At 43.9% G+C, this 23575-nt stretch overlaps 1 protein-coding gene and 2 long non-coding RNA genes across 3 annotated transcripts in view; all 3 read left to right on the forward strand.

Moving 5' to 3' along the window:
* Positions 1-23575, forward strand: part of LOC135385990 (phospholipid-transporting ATPase ABCA1-like) — a 246497-nt gene that overhangs the window by 193875 nt on the left and 29047 nt on the right. The gene's annotated exons all lie outside the window — the stretch shown is intronic.
* On the forward strand, positions 13003-13332 carry LOC135378656 (uncharacterized). Its single transcript, XR_010418512.1, has 3 exons — positions 13003-13070; positions 13131-13221; positions 13289-13332. It is a non-coding gene; the product is annotated as an uncharacterized LOC135378656 (long non-coding RNA).
* On the forward strand, positions 18389-18718 carry LOC135378657 (uncharacterized). Its single transcript, XR_010418513.1, has 3 exons — positions 18389-18456; positions 18517-18607; positions 18675-18718. It is a non-coding gene; the product is annotated as an uncharacterized LOC135378657 (long non-coding RNA).

Genomic DNA, 23575 nt, shown 5'->3' on the forward strand with positions numbered 1-23575 from the left:
GCAGACGTTTCTTTTTCTTTTTTTTTTTCTACCAACGCACGAGGGGGATCTCTACAACGAACATCACACTTAGAGTGGTTGTGGTCTGCAGTTAAAGCGCTTCGACCTGTCACCGCGGCAGTGATTTTGCAAATTAATTCCGCCCCGTTGAAACAACTTTGGGCAGAAATATTTTGTAATAATGCTTTTCACATACTGCTTTGCAAGATGACAGCAGTTATTGGCCATGTTGCATAATACTTTAATGCTCATTTAATGGATTCATCTTGGGAGCCCACGTACGGGTGTTCATCGGACGTTCTAGATACGTCTGCCTCTGTAAACTGTAGATGCCATGCACAATGACACAGGAAATATTTTTCAATGCATCAGCATGAAGCACGTCAACAGTCTTCAAGAGTCCAGCATAAACTGCAGCGCAATGCGTTACCCACTCCCGTCGTTCGGCAACTCGTGTGACCAGAGCGGTGTGACCAGCCAGATACCGAACCCCACCCGCCACCGCAGTGCAGGTGGGGGAAAATGCCAGGACATTTCTCAGTATCCTCTATATACGCGTGCTGCATGGAGCATATACTAAAGTAGCAATAGTTTGGTGACGTTCGTTAAGTGTAGTGGGGACCTAATACGTCTGTAAGGGTGACGAAGATGTGTGTCTTCAATTAATTCGCAGGTTTGCAACGAGACACACTTCCCACTAACACGTCTGACGTCCCTTTCTGCCAAATATTGTGTGTAATTCAAGTTATCGTTTATGATGAGGGTACCTGCTGAGTGGAGCAGTAAAAACAGATAGGTTTCCTGTGTTGCTACTTATAACTTTGCACGGAGCTGCCCGCAAATAACCCTCATATTTTTGCCCACTATCCTGCACATTACCACTGTTTGATAACACACCGAAAGCATTACCTCACAATTCGACATATTTTATACGTATCAAGATTTTGAAGGTTGCCGGAACAGGGACCGTGCTGCCAACGAACGGCAAAAAGGAGCAACTTGGGTCTCGGGTCCAGCGCGTCCAGGGATTGGTCAACCCGTACCACGTGAGGGTTAGTTTTGTTGGGAACAAAGTTGACCCACATTATCTTTACAGCTAAACGTCATTTCAAAAATGACGTTCACTTCCCTAGTTTCGACATTATTGTAGTTTTCTAATATATGGAGGTCAGGCACGTTCTGTACGTTCTCCGTCAGCACCCCAAAACATGACCTTTTAATCTACTCTTCCTCTCCATCTACTACCTTATCGTTCACCAACTTCCTCTTTTCCAAGTTGGTAGTATCACTATAATTATTAAAGCACTCAGTTACTTAGCCTCTACGAGCTACGATCCGCCGCGCCGTCTGCAAGGCTGTCTGTGTTATCGCGTTTATTGTCTACGCCGTGGGTGGTCATGTTGGTCCCAGCAGAAAGTGAAAGTCAGTGACGTGTATGCATATACCTTCCTACGTATGCCTGGTGTACGCTGTGATGTCCGGGGATGCAAAAATTGTTCATCTTCGACGAGTGAGATTCCACAAGATTCCACAGGACAGTGCGCGAAAACGAATATGATTCGAAGCACCCGGCTATTAGATATAGCAGTTGTGTCGTGTGTGCTGAGCTTATTTTGCTGCCGATGACTACGAAGATGCCGCAGCGGGCGAATTACGGAATGACCGAAACAATCTGCCGTTCAGTCACTAGTTATTCTGCTTCACCTAGGTGACGAGCTCAACACAACGTCTAAGGTATGTATAGGTGTCTCGCATGTATAAATTATCATATAGCGATTACGCATTAAGTTTAGCTCATGTTATCCTACTTGTCCCTTACTGGACATTGTCAACATGAATAAATTTCATTTTAGGGGCATTCTAGTGTTGAAGTGGCACCTGACTGCTTCTTAGTATGTAGAGATCTCATCACTTGATCATCTTTTGCAAGTTTATCTTTTAAAATAGTTTCTTAATTAGTTTTTTTTTAAACTGTCAAGTCGACTGCAATGATTTCATGGACTTGTGCATGGAAGTCACTGCATCGGACAACACTGCCGGCACATTGTTCACGTCGACGGACACTGTTTGTGAAGTACACAGAAAAAAAAAGAAAGAAAAAAAACGATTGTCTAGATCTGCACTGCAAGAATTGAGAACCAAAGACATTTTGTAATCATGAGCTACCCTGCTTTGCAGGAAACAACTGTACTCGAGCTCTACCATGCATACTGCAGCACTGTCTCTATGGCCGCTATGAAGTCTACATGTAAGAAATGTATATATGATTAATGTTCAACATGCTCTGCATTTCCTTCTTTTTACTTATTTTCTTACGATCCAGGAACTCAAGTTATTATAACAGAAATAGCTGAAAGCAGGTATGCAAAAAATTATGATACATATTGACCAGGGGTGACAGTTTTCCTGCCTGTGGCTTCGTCCTCCCTTCTTCCTTCTACCACCTACAGTTGTATGATTGCTCAACAGGTAGAATAGGGGTGAGACTATCTCCAGATGTTAATTTTTTTGTTGCATTCCTGAAATGTTGTCAGAAAGACACTTCAAAGGACATGACCGTGGACCAGTGAATACATCAACCCCCACTTCACAGATTCTGGCAAGTCCTCAGGTGAAACCACTAGATTTGTTACATGTTGCAGGCTGTTGTTTTGGAATCTTTGGACAGGTGCAGATCATCAATATGACGTCAACAGTGGGTGAAGAAACCGATGAGGACTACTAGCTTCTTGGAGGGGTACAGGAATACTTCCTTTTGAGATATATTTATGACTAAAGAATACGAATTAATTTTCTAGAGATGCATCCTCTACACCTGAATGCCCAGTGAAACAGCGAAAGTTCATTGTCTTTGAAGCCCCAATACTGGAATTGTCCAAAGTGTGTTGCAGCTACCGTGAGCCATGCAAGGCTACCACATCATATTGATCCTAACTTTACAGGGTCCCCTATTTCGGACACAACAGTAATTTCACTTTATTGCTCTCCCGATCCTACCTTCTTAGAGATGAATGTGGTTCTCCACGCATTGCATGGGTACTGCCTTTTTCTAGTCACGCTTTCCGTTTCCTGCTGTGTTGAATAAATCTTCAATTGCAAGTTTGCAGCCATCATCCTGTCTACTGTGTCTGCCCCTCATCTGTGTTGATGTGCTATGCTGTTCTTCTAAACATACCAATATTTTTGTTGCCACAGATCATAACTTCAAGGAGTTTTCCTCAGCACCCTGCCACGGGTGAAAAGTATCGTGTAGTTCTACCTTTGGACAGAAACTACATGATGTGGTAACATCCACGTATCTAACATTTTAGTTGACACAGATTTGCTGTTTTTGTACAACTTTCATTGTATATTTCGTTTGTCACAACCCAAGCAGCACACAATATTGGGCCCATATTGGCTGGTCATGGCGATACGGGTCCAATATGGGACCCGTTTCGCCAAGATTTTCCCCATACTGGCTGAAAATGGGCAATATGGACCCCATATTGCCCAGTTTGAGCCAATATTTGGAAAATCCTGGCGATATGGGCCCCATATTGCCGGCGTACACGCCATATTGACTGAAAATACACAATATGGTACGTAGCCGTGTTGCACAAATGCCCAAGCAGCACGGCGAGATTGAACGTTGAAACGTGTGAAAATACCCAATTCAGGACATCGTTATACCCAACAACTTCCCGCAGATGATACACGTTGTTCGAAACAGTCAACGTACTTGGCAATCCCAACGTTCGCTAGAATTCGACAACTCAACATTCCACGTTCTGGAAATAGCCGCCATCTTCCTTCGCGATGCCAATGCCAATCCGTCGAGCCGAGTCAGAGCGATCGGGTTGTTTGAGCGAAATCACGCGTCCTACAGCTAATGCGCATGCGCGACAGCTCGGGCGGACGTTTCATAGGGCTAAAATGTCGCTGGTTGCTGTAATGATAACGGAAGTGCGGCAGGTCAAATAAAAAACACAATGTGTGATAGGAAGGGATGGCTCTTCTGATGGCTGCTTTGAAGCTGCTGAAAGCAATGGGAATTGCTCTGGCGTATGTCCGTCACCAACACGAAAGTGGTTCGCTCCTTTGTAGTCCCGGAGCGGGTTGTAAATGTTTAGTTCACAGAATATTGCGATCCAAATGAAGGCTTCTGATGGATCTTTTTTTATTGGTAGTTCCGTGGGACTGCTTATGTCCTTCAGCAAGGCGGGCGTAGTTTTTCGGGGTTTTTTTTTGGGGGGGGGGAATGTGGTGTTTTTTTCGGGGTTTTTTTCTGGCAGTCATGTGCCACGTGGATCAATTAGATCCGCAGAAACAAAAAAGCAAAAATCAGAGAAAAGTATTATCAGTGGTGAATATTAAGCAGGATAATGCTTCATACACGGACTCCCCGTTGATGTTATCACAGAAATATTGGCAATATTGGCGCAAAATGGGCTTGCCAATATGGGCAGACCATATTGGTCCAATATGGAGCCTGGTTGCACTCCCCATATTGGTCCAATATTGGCAGCCCACATTGGGCCAATATTGGCAATCTTGGGAACCAATATGGGTCCAATATTGGACCAGTATTGGCGTGCTGCTTGGGAATTAGCACACTTGAAGAAAAGGGGAGAACTGATGTTCTGAGGCTGGAACAACATAGAAGGGACAATCACATACAAGGCCTCAAGTTGCCTAAGAAATTAACGGTGAAAGATGAAAGTCACTGAAACGGTTAGTCAGCTGTAGGACACGAACCCACATTTGCTGCATTACCGGTCCAAGGCTCTACTAATTGAGCTAAGCTAACACACCTTCTCAGCGACTTCCAGGGTGCGTACATAGAGGGGGGGGGGAGAATGTCGGTTGTCCATTGGCGGGAAGCCAGGGGTGTCACTAGGCGTCGCAGAATTGAACGGCGGTCTCCTCTCAGCAGAACAATACTGGTCCGTTTCCGATACGAGAGTGCTGCTTCTGCAGCGCTGTCGGCCTGCTCGTTCCCCACGACACCACAATAGGCTGGAACCCACTGGAGAACTAGCCTGTGGCCTGCTGCGTAGATAGTGTGGTAAGCCATTAACACATCTGTGACTAGGGGTGCGGATGGGCCTCGTATGCTGGAATTTTCAATTGCTTGAAGTGCAGATTTGGAGTCTCTGAAGACTGCCCATTCGCGCGGTGTAAAATCAGCAATGTGTTGTAGAAAGAAAAGGATGGCATAGAGTTCCGCTGCTGTGGAGTAGGTTGGATGTGAAAGGCGTCTTCCGTGCACTACGCCTTCGGATGGTATGACGAATGCTGAGGCGGACTTGTTGTTTCAGGATGCGCGATCGGTATATGCTGCCGTAAACGTAGAAAACTTCTCGTCTACCAGTGCATGAAAATGGGCTCGGAGGACTTGAGAGGGGACCTGATCTCTTCTTTCCAGAAGGTTTGGAAGGCGGACAAAAGTGGACGGTACCGGTAGAGACCAGGGGGCTTCCGGCAGTATAGTTTCCTTAGTTATAAAGCCAGTGAGAATCTGGCGTGTCCTCTGCCCTACTCAATAGAAGTCGCTTTCAGGGCGGTACCGAATTTTCCTGAGGACCGGGTGGCGGGGAATGTGAGCACGCAAACGGAGGAAGTGCCAAGCCGTTTCACATTCACGGAGAACCTCAATCGGGAGTTCACCAGCTTCAGCCAATACTTGCCGTGTTTCAGCCATTCTTGGAACTCCGAGTCATCGAAGAAGGCTTCGAACAAACAGGGACCGAAGTGTATTTAATGAAGTTGTTGATATCCTGTGCAGAATAGGAATGCTTCAAGCACAGTCGCCCTTACCAATGCCGCGTGAACCGCGAGAAGGGAACGCTGATCACAGCCCCATCCTGAGCCAGAAAGATGTTGATTTGCGGGGAGCCATCGCTGCACTTTAGTTTCAAGGTGTTTAATGTGCCGAGCCCAGCGCAAGTCCGAGTCGATTACTACGCCAAGGAAGCGTACCGGCTCAAGCTTCTTTGTACCAAGCCAAAGAGGGAAATTGGCCATAGCTTTGAGCGTGAAAGGGAGCTCGACACACTGTTCGCGTGAAAGGTCCATCCCAAGGTGCGTGAGGTACGTATAGATATTATTCAAAGCGAGCTGCAGGCGGAGCTATTTGGCTCGGCGTCATTTTCCTACTGTCCAAAGGGCGACGTCATCTGCATACACGGAAAACGACACTTTACGAGGAATTACTGATTGTAGGTCGGCCATCACCACGTTAAAGAGTGTCGGGCTGAGAATCCTTCCTTGTGGAACTCCTTGTGGATCAGGATGCTGAGGGCTTTCGCCTTGGGACGTACGGACAGCGACAGAATCACATACAAGACCTCAAGTTGCCTAAGAAATTAACGATAAAAGAAGAAGAAAGTCACTGAAAAGGTTAGCCAGCTGTAGGACGCGGTCTGGATTACCGTGGACCGGTAATCCAGAAGATGTGGGTTCGTGTCCTACAGCTGGCTAACCTTTTCAGTGAGTTTCATCTTTCATCTTTAATTTCTTAAGCAACTTGAGGCCTTGTATGTGATTGTTCCTTCTATGTTGTCCCAGCCTCAGGACATCAGACATCTCATGCTCAACATTTGCCGCTTGCGTCGATCCCGACCGTATGAATGTGTGTATGGGTGTGCAAAAATGTGAGTGAAAGGAGGATGAGTGAGAGAGTGACTGGTTTGTCCCTTCAGATGACGCACCCTGGAAGTCGCTGAGAAGGCGTGTTAGCTTAGCTCAGTTGGTAGAGCCCTGGACCGGTAATCCAGAAGATGTGGGTTCGTGTCCTAGAGCTGGCTAAGCTTTTCAGTGACTTTCATCTTTCATTGAAGAAAAGGTCTCATCTTCATCAAGATGACAGGTTGCATCTATGTGCGGCATTATCATTCGTGTATAAAAAAGCACATAAATAGTAAAATATAATTTTTGTTCCAGGTTTTATAATTATCTCATGTTCGTTAAAACGGCAGACGGCAGAGTCCTACTCTGTCTGCTAAATCCCTGGACAATCAAAAAGAAAAATATACAACAAAATGACAAAATGTTGCTTCTGCTCTGACATTATATTTCAAATAAACCTTCTGACGTGTCTGTTGTGTACACTGAAGCCAGTTTCTATTTGCACGGCTCTCAAAATTACTTTACAGAAGTACATCTCAATCTCAGTAACAGAGAACTTACGGGTACATGGTCATGGTCACGGGTACAGTTTGGTTATTGAGTGGGTGCACTATGTGTGGAAAAGTGTCAATATATTTCATGTTAAATAGAAATGCAAAGACAGAGTGCCTGTTACAGCATAATAAATTGTTTAATCATTTCGGAGTACTATTGCCCACACCAATGCTGCATGGTTCACTGTGGAGCGAGATCGAGGGTTGCGAATATTTGAGGTCAACGCTCAAGTCTTTCTTTACAAATGTTAGTTGGTAACATGATAATGAATCAGTTACAAGTCTAATCTCGGTTCAGACATTGATTGGCATTTGGAAACCAATTTGGTCAATATCAAGTATTGAAAGGTTATAAACACAGTTCAGCAGAACTACGCTGATCAAAATTATCTTATTTATTCCCTTTACAGGGTGTTTCACCTAAAGAGATAAAAAATTATAACTGGCGACGTACTCGCCGGAAACTTTTGCCATCATTTACAATTTTGAACTGCGGTAAATGTATTTTTCCAATTGAACTTCGAAAATTGCCAAGCAAACCTCACTTTTTTTTTACAGAAATATGATGTCCTCCACGGATAACTGCAGACGTAACAAAAACCATCCACAGTATTGCAACAGAAACAGTCGAAAAAAATTTGCAAAAATTACGCTCTGGCTCCGCCAGCTTCATTTTCGCGGAGAAGCGCGCGAAATCTGTGTCTAGACGAGAAAGTGTTTCCGCCTTCAGTTCTGTTGTCTTCTTTGTGATAAGTCGGTTGTCACCAGCATCAAGGTCGACGCGGCGCAAAGAAAGGTAAGACTGGAACACTTACTGCTCTCCCAGGAAATACCATGCACTTTTCTTCTCGACAATCAAGCAGGCGGGGCTAAAGCAGAATGTTTACCAATTTTTTAAAAATTATTTCTGTTGCGACACTGTGCATAGTTTCGGATGGTTGTGTGGTTATCCGTGAAGGACTTCATATTCCCGTAAAAAAAAAAAAAAAAAGGTTCGCTTGGCAATTTTAACGATAATGATGACGATAAACGATGCTTTATTGCAACTCCCACAGAAAAAAAAAAAAAACAATCAGGAGGAAGCCAAAAAGCAGCACCTGGCAGCTTGACAAGGGCATTACCCCTTTTAACACTATCTTCGCGACGGCATGCAGCAAATGAACAGGACAATCTATTTAGTGCTAAATATGGAACGCTATGACCATGACATGGAACCATGACAAAATACCGCAATGACATTGTGTGCAAAATAACAAGAACTTGATATCGCGCTACTATCCCGAATATCAAATTAAATCTTAAGGAAGAAAAGGAGAGGTCATTGATAGATACCTTCTGGGTATGAAGGCTGTTCAAACCGTACGCAATGCTATAAGACAGGGATTGATGGCCGTAGTTCGTCCTAAATCTGGGTATGTCCATTTTTTACAGTGACGAGTGCGTTGTGACAAGTGTCGTAACGCAAACAAGGATGACATAACATTATTATTGTGTCGTGTAGCAACTAGGAAAGACTTGAACATATGGTAGTTGTAGATACTGGTTATCTTCATTATCTTGAAAGTGGTAAACAAAGGTTGTGTGTGTGTGCATCGTAAGGTACACCGGCTATTATGCGAATCGCCCGTTTCTGTAGGGTCAGGAAACTAGTTATGTCTCTCGGCGTTCCAGTGCCCCATACTAGAAGGCAATAGCGCAAGACAGAATAAATTAGTAAATTGCATACGAGGAATTTAACCCTCAAAGGCAAGACATGACACAGTCCTATCGATCTTGATATTTTGACCTTTACATGGAATATGTGGCACTCCCAGGATAGGTCCCCGGAAAAAATATACACCGAGCACCTTAACGACCTTTACAGTTTCAATCTGATCGTGACCCAGATATACATCAACTGGGTTATTTACCTTTTTTTTGCTTATATAATACAGGTTTCGTTTTGTTAGTATTTATATGTAAATGGTTAATTTCAGCCCACTGACTTATTGGCTGAAGGGCAGTGTTTGCCATACGAGTTACTGCCTCAACTGTGGCACCCGCGAAAAATATAGCAGTATCATCTGCATAAACAACAAAAAAACGTAGTAACAATGTCGTTAATGTACAGATTAAACAACAAGGGCCCTATAGGATGCTGCCTTGCGGAACACCGGTCAGGATTTTCAGTTTATCGGACCAATATCCCTCTATTGAGACATATTGCTCGCGTAAAGTTAATTACGAACGAAGAAGTAAAAGTGCATTGCCACGAATCCCGTACTTTTCTAGTTTGTTAAGTAATACTGAGTCGTCAAGAAGGTCACATGCCTTTGTGAGGTCAATGTAGATTGTTAAAGTGAATTGCCTATTTTCGATGTTGCGAATGATTTGTTATTTTTGACATAAAAGTGCGGTCTTAGTTGAATGTGACTTACGAAACCCAAACTGATGGTCAGTAATGACCTCATATTTTTCAAAGAAAGCCGACAATCTCTTGTGAATAACACATTCAAAACATTTCGAAAATACGGACAATAAAGATATTGGCCTGTAATTGCCAAATACATTGAGATCTTCACCTTTACTTAATAGTATCACCTTCGCCACTTTAATCATAGAAGGGAAAACCCTGGTTGTAAAAGACAAGTTGAAAATGTGTGTCAAAAAGGAGCTAATAGGTCAGTAACATGTTTACTTGGTTTGACTTGTAAATCCTCACATTTACGAGCATTACTGTTGTTTAATTGACGGAACGATGAACAGACCTCTTCTGCAGTGGTTGGAAAAATAAAGATTGAGTCTGTAATTCTATTACGATTACGCGTACAGGTATCTGCGGTATTACATACCGACCTATTTCTGAGCCCAGCATCTACAAAATACTGGTTAGAACGACTATGGAGAGATGCACCACTTACTTACTCTCCGTTTATAATTGTGGCACTGAGCCTGGGGATGTTTGGATGTAAAATACTATTCAAAGTTCTCCACGTGCTTGCAGAATTATTGCTGGTAATGCTGCCTGGACCATGGTAATAAGCTGCTTTGGCATGTTTCAAGGCCTTATTCACGACTTTTCTATAACATTGAAATTAGTTTAAGGCGCCAGGCTCTCTAGAGCGAATACAGCATTTATAAAGCCTATTTCTGTCGTCAATCATGCAAAGCAGTCATGTTGTTATCCAGGGCTTCCGCACATGGCTACTAGTCCTTATGGTTTTAACAGGGAAATGCACATCATACAGGTGTTTGACCTTTACGAAGAGGTCGTTATTGCCTCATTCGCATTGTCGCGACTGAACACCGAACTCTAGTTGACCGAATTGGAGTAGACATCCTTACGGAAATTTTCGAGCCCCACTACATTTATATGGCGAAGACTCAGGAATGAAACACGTTTAGTAAAACGGGAGTACGTATCCACTAACATAAATATTGGCAAGTGATCACTAATGTTGCTAGTTACAATGCCTTCTTTGAAATTGCCAGTGTTAGCACTGGTAATAAACAAGTCTATTAAAGAAGCGGAGTTTCAGCAGGAGCTCTTAAAATAGCAGCAGCTCTCGCCCTTCTCCCTCTCGAAATTGCTTGGTCCCTGGCCCAATCCAGCCCAGCAACGCTCTGCGCTCAAAGCTCTTCTGACATTTCTGGACACCATCGGACTTCGATCGTTATTGTGAAGGGGCTCGTTATTTTATTCCCCCCATTCCATCCAGCAATGAGGTAGAGTATCGCCTGTGGCGATGAAACTTCCTACTCTCCAAGGTCGAAAATAAAGTTGTTGTTGTTGTTGTTGCAGCAGCTCTTTGGCTGCACGAATAGCATATGTTTGTTGGTCAAACGTCGCCATGCCAGTACTGAACAGCTGTTTCGGCCTTCTTGGGCCTCATCAGCAGTACGCAGGCAGGCAACGTTCGAGCGGATGGCGTCAGGTCACGTGGCACGTGATGCCTCCCGTCAGGGTGTCCTAAGACACCTCTGAAAGCCCAGTGCAAAGACAGTCATGTGTATAAGGGGGGGGGGGAAATTAGCAGGAGGTCTTTGGCTGCACGTATAGCATATGTTTGTAAGTCAAACGTCGCCATGCCAGTACTGCGGTCGAAGGCATTTTGTTCTTACTGGGTTTTTGCCACCTAATGATGTGAATGTCGTGCAACGTAAGTAATTATGTAAACTTTTGCGAGCTTAAGTCGGAAATTTGCCAAGTAATGGTCACGTTTTTACCCCTCCAATGTGAAGGGCGTGTCTAAGTAACTCACATTAATAATAATAAAGAACACTCTTGCCTTACCTTACCTTGCTTCACGTCGTAAAATTTTTCGTTTATCTTTACTTCACAAACTTTACTCTGACCTGCCTTGTTTGCGTGGTGAACTTCTACCTCCGCCTACTTACATTTCATCTCGGATTGATCATCAACATAAGATAGGCCTAACGTCATACCACACCAACACGTGCTTGCAGTCTTTCGTCCCCCTCACATCTGCTGAGTTGAACCACCTTCCTAGTGGCATCATACACATTCGCGATCACTCCAGATTTCGATCTGCATAATGTTCCTTTTTTGACTCACAATAACACCACTTAGTGTCGTATCAACCTGTGTACCTTAATATAAACTCTTCCAACTCACTGGCTCTTGTATTATACACTTCTTCAGCAATTTGTTACATCTTAATTTAGCATCTTGATTTACTCACCTTTGTCCATATTATTTATTACTGTTTTGTATTTTCTTTTTCCACTCCCCTCTGTAATGCCCAACAGGCCCTTGGGGTATAATAAATAAATAAACAAATAAATAAATAAATAAATAAATTCATGATAATCGACAATGATATTCATGAGCTATTGCATAAAAAAAAAAGAAATAGCCGAACATCATGCTTTTCGGAGCACCAGTTCATAACGCGAGATTATTTTTTGAGCGCAATCGCTCACAGTCCGACGGAAGGAGGTTCCAAAACCAGCCCACAGAGTGATGATAGAAAAAGTAGCAGTTCCTAAAATTGGGAGAAAGAAGGGTTTTTTTATTCCGTGTTAGCGCCGCGAAGCAACTGTGGCAGTGAGCGGCGTACAGATGTGGACAGATGGAGAGAGGACAGCAGGAAGGAGCGAAAGTCTGATGCTATAAGCCATGCCTCCCTAGTGAAAATGTATCTGAGAGGCCCCTCAGGATTTTTTAAGAGGTCTGAGAGGACCTTTTAAGAAATTCTGAGAGGTCTGAGAGGACCTCTCAAGCAGTCCTAAGAGGTCTGAGAGGACCTTCTACGAATTTCTGAGGGGTCTGAGAGGACCTCTCAAGCAGTCCTAAGAGGTCTGAGAGGACCTTTTAAGAAATCTTGAAAGGTCTGGTAGGACCCTTTAGCACTTCTGAAGGATCTGAGAGGACCTTTTAAGAAATCTTGAAAGGTCTGGTAGGACCCTTTAGCACTTCTGAAGGATCTGAGAGGTCCTTTCAAGAAATCTTGAAAGGTCTGGTAGGACCTTTCAGGCAGCACCGAGGGGTCTGAGAGGACCTCTTAGAGAAAATCTGGAAGACATTCATGTAGCCCTGAGAGGTTTGGGGGACCTCTCAGACAGCTTTGCGACAGTGCGTCGTGCAACACCTCCCAGAGCAAGTTGCTACGTGTTTTCCGCGCCGCGGAACATGCTACCTCGTCCGCTTTGGAAAATAGATAGCAAGATTTCACGTGTTTGTGCATTATTCCTTCAAGGAACACGTGCCGTGATAACCTTGTATTGCCTTCCCTTGAAGCTACTGTTCTTGCAATCCGTGCATTATTGCACTGCACGTAAGTGGAAGCGTTTCGGCCAGTCGCCAGCGGTTGAATCAGTCTGTTTTGAAACGTTGCAGTGTGAGGACGTCGGCCGCGGATCTCAAGTAATTTGCGTTTTGTCTTCGGGATTGTAACTGTTTTTGAGGTATGTAGACGATGTCTCAAATATGCTTTTGTGATTGACAGCCATACCTCTTCACTTTAGGCTTTTACTACTGTTCGCAGACACGCATTATGAGCGCCGATAGGAAGATTACCAACCACGTAACGTTACCAACGGCGCTGGGTGCCAAACGGTGTGTTATATATTTCGATGCCTACACACTGACTTACACTGACATTTTGAAGTTGCATTTCTTACAGATGAATCTCGTACGAAGTGACAGGTGGTGAGAACACAAGGTGGTGAAAAACCAATCTCTCCAGTTAGTTGGTGGCTTACGCAAGCAAGGGAAACTAGACGGTGCATCGCAAGTCCCGAAGTATACGTAAAACAGATGAACTTGATCACCGAGAAGCAGAGTTCCTCAAGAATATTTTTCATCGCCGCTGTACGGACATTGTGAATATGTGTCCCATGAGTTCACGCTTTGTGGAATACGACAGTATGTGTTGATGATGACTCGTACGCTTTCGTAGACATGTAAGTGCTAAATCTAGTTTCTGTTGGTGCAATTTACCGTTTCGTGTAGTTTCTTGCGAGCGATCCTTCAACAAATATTAGATATTCACAATTCTGTAAGACATTTGAAATAACTGTTACATAATCAGATAGCAGTGTGCATGCCTTGAGTGTATCTGTACAATCGAAGGAACTCAATATATGTGGAGTTTTGTGACATGTACTTGTCTGTATCTATGTCTGGTGTATCATAGCACTGTATGATTATACCACTCCGACGACAGGTGCAGCGTAGACGGCGAAATTGAACATTGATGTTCCGATGTCAGATCTGGGCATTAGCTTCTGAGAGGTCCTGTCAATCTGAGAGGTCCCCTCAACCTGAGAGGTCAGCCTGAGAGGTCCACCAGCCTGAGAGGTCCACCAGCCTGAGAGGACCTCTCAGCCTGAGAGGTCCTCTCAGTCCCATAACATATTAGACCTGAGAGGCCTCTCAGATACATTTTCACTAGGGCTGTGTTATCTCTTCTGCGATGCCCGGGTGGGCTGGGTTTCCAACCTCATTTCGTCAGACTGACAGACTGCACTGAAAAGTTCATCGTGCGCTATCCTGTGGGAGCTCCGTAGAACATGATCTTCGGCTATTTTTTCCGATGGGATAGCTCCTGAACATCCCTGTCAATCCTACTAATACTCGCTCTGCGAGAGTAATTACCAGTAATGAAACGCGCAGAATTATTTTTGACAAGTTCGATTGCATTAGTTAGTGTCTCTGAGCTAGCCGTGGAGTCATAGCCGTTAGCTGTGACGTACTGTGAACGGTTAGACAGGTAATAATGCAACCAAGAGAGAAGATTATGATCAAGATTTAGTTTACTTAGTTTAAGTAATAGAAGTTTATGACATGCTTTATCAAAGGCTTTAGAGAAATCGAGAAATATACAGTCAGCAGATGAGTTACGATACAAAATTCGGTGAAGTTTGTGAGTGAAAGAAATAAGTTGTGTTTCACAGGAAAATTTCTTGCGAAACCCATGTTGCGCGTGAGAGAAAAACGAGTTTGTTTCACGAAATGACGCTAAATGTGAGAATAAAACGAGTTCTAACAAGAGGATAGAGAGGTAGCAAGCCAGCTGGTGGTATAGACCCATAACTTAAAAACCCGATACTAGGGGACAAAAGAACGACAAACACAGACAAGGTGAAAGATAGAAGTCACTGAAAAGGTTAGCCAGCTGTAGGACTCGAACCCACATCTTCTGGATTACCGGTATGTTCAACAGACAAGGTCTCACAAACGACAAACGACAAACACAGACAAGGTTTTTTGTCCCCTAGTCTCGGGTTTTTAAGTTATGGGTGTTCTAACAATTTGCAGGGGATGCTGGTGAGGGAAATAGGACGATAATTAGACGGCGAAGATTTACTCCCGGATTTGTGTATTGGAACCACCTTCCCGCCTTTCCAATCATTAGGAATTGTATGCGTATTGAGTGACCGCTGGAACAGTTTGGAGAGTATGATTGATGTGTATTGTACAGTGCTCTTCAAAAACTTTGTATTGATTTCGTCAAAACCACGAGTGGCGTCGGACTCCACCGACGCCACTCGCTCGAACGTCGCCCACCTACGCATTGCTGATGAAGGCCCAATAAGGCCGAAACAGCTGTCCAATGCTGGTGTGGCGATGTTTGGGACTTATAAACATATGTTCAACGTGCAGCCAAAGAGGCTATGCTATTTTTTTTAATATATATATATATATATATATATATATATAGATTAGAAGCTTAGGAGGGCGGTTGACCACGAGAATGAAATAAGCAGGAAAAATCAGAAGACGACAAAGAGCTTACAGGAAAACACAAAGGGGAGTTTATTAAGACATATAGGGATAGGGGTCGACGTTTCGGCAGTCAGCGCTGCCTTCGACGGGACTGGGGTTTGGTGACAAGAACAAGCTTTATATATGGGAGAGGGTTATGTACAAGGGAAAGAGAGCAGCGCATGCGCTTTTGTCATGACTAACATAGGTTGGTGACTAAGTGAAAGGGGAATGACCGGGTCTGTGCAGCAGGACCTTGAGGAAATACCCGTGAGCCTGAAAAAAAGAGACAAAAGAGTGTATGTATTGTGCTGGATTAGGAATGCAGGTTGCGAATAGTAGAAAGGATTCCTGGATCTTCGTTTATCTGACACTGAAATTTATGAATGAGATAAGACTCGCGCTGTTCCCTGAGCCGCTGGGAAAGAAAGCCTGACTGCAGGATGAAAATAGATATATTGGAAATTGAGTGTCCTGGTTTACTGAAATGGCGCGACACTGGCAGATTAGGTTTCTTCGCGACGTCAGATTTGTGGTTATTGAATCGCGTTCTAAATGAAGTAGCTGTCTGTCCGATATATTGGGCGTTGCATTCATTACATTGAAGAAGATAGACAACATTGGAAGAATTACAGTTAAAGTCGCCATTAATGTTGACCCGATAATTTGAATTGGTACTATCTGCAGAGTTAGCGGCTTGCATTGATTTACAAATTTGGCATCTAGTTGCATTACAAGGGTGGCAACCAATGTTATTTTCTGGAAGTTTGTTAATTTTGGCATTTACTAGTCTGTCTTGGATGTTCCGCGCCCGGCGATAACTTACGCGCGGTGGCTGTGAGAATATTTCCTTCATCCGATCAGATTGTGAAAGAATTGTGTAGTGGCGGTTGAGTATCCGGCTAATGTTAGGAACGCTGCCATTGAATGTGACAGTGAGATTTACTGCAGAATTACCATTGGCTCGAGGAGATCTTTGGAGCAATTGTTGGCGATCTGTGGATCTTGCTCTGGCTATAGCGTCTTTAACAAGTTTGTCCGGGTATTCACGATCAATGAAGGTTTGTTCTAGTCGTTGGAGATGGTTGTTTAGTTCGGCATCGTTAGTGCATATTCTGCGGTAGCGCAATGCCTGACTATAAGGTATGGCTAATTTAGTATGCCTTGGATGGCAACTGCGGAACGATAAGTATTGCTGAGCATCTGTAGGCTTCCGGTATAAGTTGGTTGAGATGCCGCCGTCTTGTAACTTGACTTCCACATCCAAGAAGGTAACAGTGGAGGCGGAGTAGTGGGAGGTAAATTGAATGTTAGGGTGAATTTGGTTGAACCGGTTGATGAACGTGAGAAGGTCGCTTTCAGAATGAGGCCATATGATAAAAATATCATCTAAAAATCTCTTGTACACAAGTGGTTTCAACACGGAACATTCGAGAAATGTTTCCTCCAGGGATGCCATGAAGATATTTGCATAGTTGGGGGCCATTCTCGTGCCCATAGCTGTCCCGTTAACTTGCAGATAGTGCTTGTTATCAAATTCAAAGTTATTGGAGGTCAAAATAAGTGTTAGCAGTTCGGTGAGGACAGTAGGATCATACGGCTGGTCAGGTTGATTTTTGTATGCTGAAACGGCCGCTGCTATACCATCTGCGTGGGGAATATTAGTGTAAAGGGACGTGACGTCTAACGTTGCCAAGAGACAGCTTGAGGGAACGGTTACTTGCGATACAGTTTGAAGGAAATGGTTGGTATCTTTGACGTAGGAAGGTAATTTAGGGGGGATAGATTTGAGAACGTGATCGACGAAGGACGATATATTTTCTGTAGCGGTACCGTTACTGGACACAATTGGTCTTCCGGGATTGCCTGGTTTATGTATCTTAGGGAGCATGTAAAATCGGCCTGGTTTAGGGTCTTTAGGAAGTAAGTATTCGTAGAGCGCATCGCCAATTTTCTTAGTGGTCTTTAACCGTTTTAGTGTTTTACATATATCTGCGGCAATTTCATTAGTGGGGTCGGATTGGAGAGGTTTGTATAAGTCTGCACAATTAAGTTGACGGAGTCCTTCCGCCACATAAGCTTGCTTATCCATTACGACTATGGCACCTCCTTTATCAGCCTGTTTGATGATGATACCTTCGTTGCTTTCTAGCGCGGACAAGCTTTGCTGTTCTGCTTTCGTAAGATTGTGCCGGAATTTCCGATTGTTTGAGCTTGCATAAGTACTGAGAATATCTTTCTGAACAGCTTTGATATACATATCAAGACTTTTATCTCGGTTCGGGTTGGGAGTAAAATCGGATTTTATACGGAAAGGATTTAGATTTGATTGCGGTTTGTCGTAGAAGGTCTGAGAGGACCTTTTAAGAAATTCTGAGAGGTCTGAGAGGACCTCTCAAGCAGTCCTAAGAGGTCTGAGAGGACCTTCTACGAATTTCTGAGGGGTCTGAGAGGACCTCTCAAGCAGTCCTAAGAGGTCTGAGAGGACCTTTTAAGAAATCTTGAAAGGTCTGGTAGGACCCTTTAGCACTTCTGAAGGATCTGAGAGGACCTTTTAAGAAATCTTGAAAGGTCTGGTAGGACCCTTTAGCACTTCTGAAGGATCTGAGAGGTCCTTTCAAGAAATCTTGAAAGGTCTGGTAGGACCTTTCAGGCAGCACCGAGGGGTCTGAGAGGACCTCTTAGAGAAAATCTGGAAGACATTCATGTAGCCCTGAGAGGTTTGGGGGACCTCTCAGACAGCTTTGCGACAGTGCGTCGTGCAACACCTCCCAGAGCAAGTTGCTACGTGTTTTCCGCGCCGCGGAACATGCTACCTCGTCCGCTTTGGAAAATAGATAGCAAGATTTCACGTGTTTGTGCATTATTCCTTCAAGGAACACGTGCCGTGATAACCTTGTATTGCCTTCCCTTGAAGCTACTGTTCTTGCAATCCGTGCATTATTGCACTGCACGTAAGTGGAAGCGTTTCGGCCAGTCGCCAGCGGTTGAATCAGTCTGTTTTGAAACGTTGCAGTGTGAGGACGTCGGCCGCGGATCTCAAGTAATTTGCGTTTTGTCTTCGGGATTGTAACTGTTTTTGAGGTATGTAGACGATGTCTCAAATATGCTTTTGTGATTGACAGCCATACCTCTTCACTTTAGGCTTTTACTACTGTTCGCAGACACGCATTATGAGCGCCGATAGGAAGATTACCAACCACGTAACGTTACCAACGGCGCTGGGTGCCAAACGGTGTGTTATATATTTCGATGCCTACACACTGACTTACACTGACATTTTGAAGTTGCATTTCTTACAGATGAATCTCGTACGAAGTGACAGGTGGTGAGAACACAAGGTGGTGAAAAACCAATCTCTCCAGTTAGTTGGTGGCTTACGCAAGCAAGGGAAACTAGACGGTGCATCGCAAGTCCCGAAGTATACGTAAAACAGATGAACTTGATCACCGAGAAGCAGAGTTCCTCAAGAATATTTTTCATCGCCGCTGTACGGACATTGTGAATATGTGTCCCATGAGTTCACGCTTTGTGGAATACGACAGTATGTGTTGATGATGACTCGTACGCTTTCGTAGATATGTAAGTGCTAAATCTAGTTTCTGTTGGTGCAATTTACCGTTTCGTGTAGTTTCTTGCGAGCGATCCTTCAACAAATATTAGATATTCACAATTCTGTAAGACATTTGAAATAACTGTTACATAATCAGATAGCAGTGTGCATGCCTTGAGTGTATCTGTACAATCGAAGGAACTCAATATATGTGGAGTTTTGTGACATGTACTTGTCTGTATCTATGTCTGGTGTATCATAGCACTGTATGATTATACCACTCCGACGACAGGTGCAGCGTAGACGGCGAAATTGAACATTGATGTTCCGATGTCAGATCTGGGCATTAGCTTCTGAGAGGTCCTGTCAATCTGAGAGGTCCCCTCAACCTGAGAGGTCAGCCTGAGAGGTCCACCAGCCTGAGAGGTCCACCAGCCTGAGAGGACCTCTCAGCCTGAGAGGTCCTCTCAGTCCCATAACATATTAGACCTGAGAGGCCTCTCAGATACATTTTCACTAGGGCTGTGTTATCTCTTCTGCGATGCCCGGGTGGGCTGGGTTTCCAACCTCATTTCGTCAGACTGACAGACTGCACTGAAAAGTTCATCGTGCGCTATCCTGTGGGAGCTCCGTAGAACATGATCTTCGGCTATTTTTTCCGATGGGATAGCTCCTGAACATCCCTGTCAATCCTACTAATACTCGCTCTGCGAGAGTAATTACCAGTAATGAAACGCGCAGAATTATTTTTGACAAGTTCGATTGCATTAGTTAGTGTCTCTGAGCTAGCCGTGGAGTCATAGCCGTTAGCTGTGACGTACTGTGAACGGTTAGACAGGTAATAATGCAACCAAGAGAGAAGATTATGATCAAGATTTAGTTTACTTAGTTTAAGTAATAGAAGTTTATGACATGCTTTATCAAAGGCTTTAGAGAAATCGAGAAATATACAGTCAGCAGATGAGTTACGATACAAAATTCGGTGAAGTTTGTGAGTGAAAGAAATAAGTTGTGTTTCACAGGAAAATTTCTTGCGAAACCCATGTTGCGCGTGAGAGAAAAACGAGTTTGTTTCACGAAATGACGCTAAATGTGAGAATAAAACGAGTTCTAACAAGAGGATAGAGAGGTAGCAAGCCAGCTGGTGGTATAGACCCATAACTTAAAAACCCGATACTAGGGGACAAAAGAACGACAAACACAGACAAGGTGAAAGATAGAAGTCACTGAAAAGGTTAGCCAGCTGTAGGACTCGAACCCACATCTTCTGGATTACCGGTATGTTCAACAGACAAGGTCTCACAAACGACAAACGACAAACACAGACAAGGTTTTTTGTCCCCTAGTCTCGGGTTTTTAAGTTATGGGTGTTCTAACAATTTGCAGGGGATGCTGGTGAGGGAAATAGGACGATAATTAGACGGCGAAGATTTACTCCCGGATTTGTGTATTGGAACCACCTTCCCGCCTTTCCAATCATTAGGAATTGTATGCGTATTGAGTGACCGCTGGAACAGTTTGGAGAGTATGATTGATGTGTATTGTACAGTGCTCTTCAAAAACTTTGTATTGATTTCGTCAAAACCACGAGTGGCGTCGGACTCCACCGACGCCACTCGCTCGAACGTCGCCCACCTACGCATTGCTGATGAAGGCCCAATAAGGCCGAAACAGCTGTCCAATGCTGGTGTGGCGATGTTTGGGACTTATAAACATATGTTCAACGTGCAGCCAAAGAGGCTATGCTATTTTTTTTTAATATATATATATATATATATATATATATATAGATTAGAAGCTTAGGAGGGCGGTTGACCACGAGAATGAAATAAGCAGGAAAAATCAGAAGACGACAAAGAGCTTACAGGAAAACACAAAGGGGAGTTTATTAAGACATATAGGGATAGGGGTCGACGTTTCGGCAGTCAGCGCTGCCTTCGACGGGACTGGGGTTTGGTGACAAGAACAAGCTTTATATATGGGAGAGGGTTATGTACAAGGGAAAGAGAGCAGCGCATGCGCTTTTGTCATGACTAACATAGGTTGGTGACTAAGTGAAAGGGGAATGACCGGGTCTGTGCAGCAGGACCTTGAGGAAATACCCGTGAGCCTGAAAAAAAGAGACAAAAGAGTGTATGTATTGTGCTGGATTAGGAATGCAGGTTGCGAATAGTAGAAAGGATTCCTGGATCTTCGTTTATCTGACACTGAAATTTATGAATGAGATAAGACTCGCGCTGTTCCCTGAGCCGCTGGGAAAGAAAGCCTGACTGCAGGATGAAAATAGATATATTGGAAATTGAGTGTCCTGGTTTACTGAAATGGCGCGACACTGGCAGATTAGGTTTCTTCGCGACGTCAGATTTGTGGTTATTGAATCGCGTTCTAAATGAAGTAGCTGTCTGTCCGATATATTGGGCGTTGCATTCATTACATTGAAGAAGATAGACAACATTGGAAGAATTACAGTTAAAGTCGCCATTAATGTTGACCCGATAATTTGAATTGGTACTATCTGCAGAGTTAGCGGCTTGCATTGATTTACAAATTTGGCATCTAGTTGCATTACAAGGGTGGCAACCAATGTTATTTTCTGGAAGTTTGTTAATTTTGGCATTTACTAGTCTGTCTTGGATGTTCCGCGCCCGGCGATAACTTACGCGCGGTGGCTGTGAGAATATTTCCTTCATCCGATCAGATTGTGAAAGAATTGTGTAGTGGCGGTTGAGTATCCGGCTAATGTTAGGAACGCTGCCATTGAATGTGACAGTGAGATTTACTGCAGAATTACCATTGGCTCGAGGAGATCTTTGGAGCAATTGTTGGCGATCTGTGGATCTTGCTCTGGCTATAGCGTCTTTAACAAGTTTGTCCGGGTATTCACGATCAATGAAGGTTTGTTCTAGTCGTTGGAGATGGTTGTTTAGTTCGGCATCGTTAGTGCATATTCTGCGGTAGCGCAATGCCTGACTATAAGGTATGGCTAATTTAGTATGCCTTGGATGGCAACTGCGGAACGATAAGTATTGCTGAGCATCTGTAGGCTTCCGGTATAAGTTGGTTGAGATGCCGCCGTCTTGTAACTTGACTTCCACATCCAAGAAGGTAACAGTGGAGGCGGAGTAGTGGGAGGTAAATTGAATGTTAGGGTGAATTTGGTTGAACCGGTTGATGAACGTGAGAAGGTCGCTTTCAGAATGAGGCCATATGATAAAAATATCATCTAAAAATCTCTTGTACACAAGTGGTTTCAACACGGAACATTCGAGAAATGTTTCCTCCAGGGATGCCATGAAGATATTTGCATAGTTGGGGGCCATTCTCGTGCCCATAGCTGTCCCGTTAACTTGCAGATAGTGCTTGTTATCAAATTCAAAGTTATTGGAGGTCAAAATAAGTGTTAGCAGTTCGGTGAGGACAGTAGGATCATACGGCTGGTCAGGTTGATTTTTGTATGCTGAAACGGCCGCTGCTATACCATCTGCGTGGGGAATATTAGTGTAAAGGGACGTGACGTCTAACGTTGCCAAGAGACAGCTTGAGGGAACGGTTACTTGCGATACAGTTTGAAGGAAATGGTTGGTATCTTTGACGTAGGAAGGTAATTTAGGGGGGATAGATTTGAGAACGTGATCGACGAAGGACGATATATTTTCTGTAGCGGTACCGTTACTGGACACAATTGGTCTTCCGGGATTGCCTGGTTTATGTATCTTAGGGAGCATGTAAAATCGGCCTGGTTTAGGGTCTTTAGGAAGTAAGTATTCGTAGAGCGCATCGCCAATTTTCTTAGTGGTCTTTAACCGTTTTAGTGTTTTACATATATCTGCGGCAATTTCATTAGTGGGGTCGGATTGGAGAGGTTTGTATAAGTCTGCACAATTAAGTTGACGGAGTCCTTCCGCCACATAAGCTTGCTTATCCATTACGACTATGGCACCTCCTTTATCAGCCTGTTTGATGATGATACCTTCGTTGCTTTCTAGCGCGGACAAGCTTTGCTGTTCTGCTTTCGTAAGATTGTGCCGGAATTTCCGATTGTTTGAGCTTGCATAAGTACTGAGAATATCTTTCTGAACAGCTTTGATATACATATCAAGACTTTTATCTCGGTTCGGGTTGGGAGTAAAATCGGATTTTATACGGAAAGGATTTAGATTTGATTGCGGTTTGTCGTAGAAGTATTCCGTAAGGCGTAGTCGCCGCGCAAAGTTGTCAAGATCCAGATGTAGCTGATATTCATCGATTTTACTGTTATTGGGACAAAACGATAATCCCTTCTCCAGTAGAGAGATTTCCGCGGGTGTAAGGTCACGGGAAGAAAGGTTCACTACGCTAGATTTGGTTAGTGTGGGGATGTCGGGGGCAAACTGGCTGTTGCTGTCTAACGGAGTATCTGGACGTAGTTGTGAAGTATTGCTACTGGCTTCGGAATTAGAGGATGCCGAATCTGTGGAATTATTATGAGTTGGAGGGCAATCGATTTTGTCTCTAAATAATTTCTTTTGCTTTCGGAGCTTCAGGTGGACGTTTTTCTTTTGGAGGAATTTGTCTAACTCTGATCTATGAGAATGTGACAACGGGGTAGTGCTGTTAATGGCGTCGGCGTCTTCGGATAGAGACTGGATAGTATCTTGGCAGTGAGAAATT

Source organism: Ornithodoros turicata, chromosome 1 (assembly GCF_037126465.1).
Source record: "Ornithodoros turicata isolate Travis chromosome 1, ASM3712646v1, whole genome shotgun sequence".
In the NCBI taxonomy this organism is placed as follows: domain Eukaryota; kingdom Metazoa; phylum Arthropoda; class Arachnida; order Ixodida; family Argasidae; genus Ornithodoros; species Ornithodoros turicata.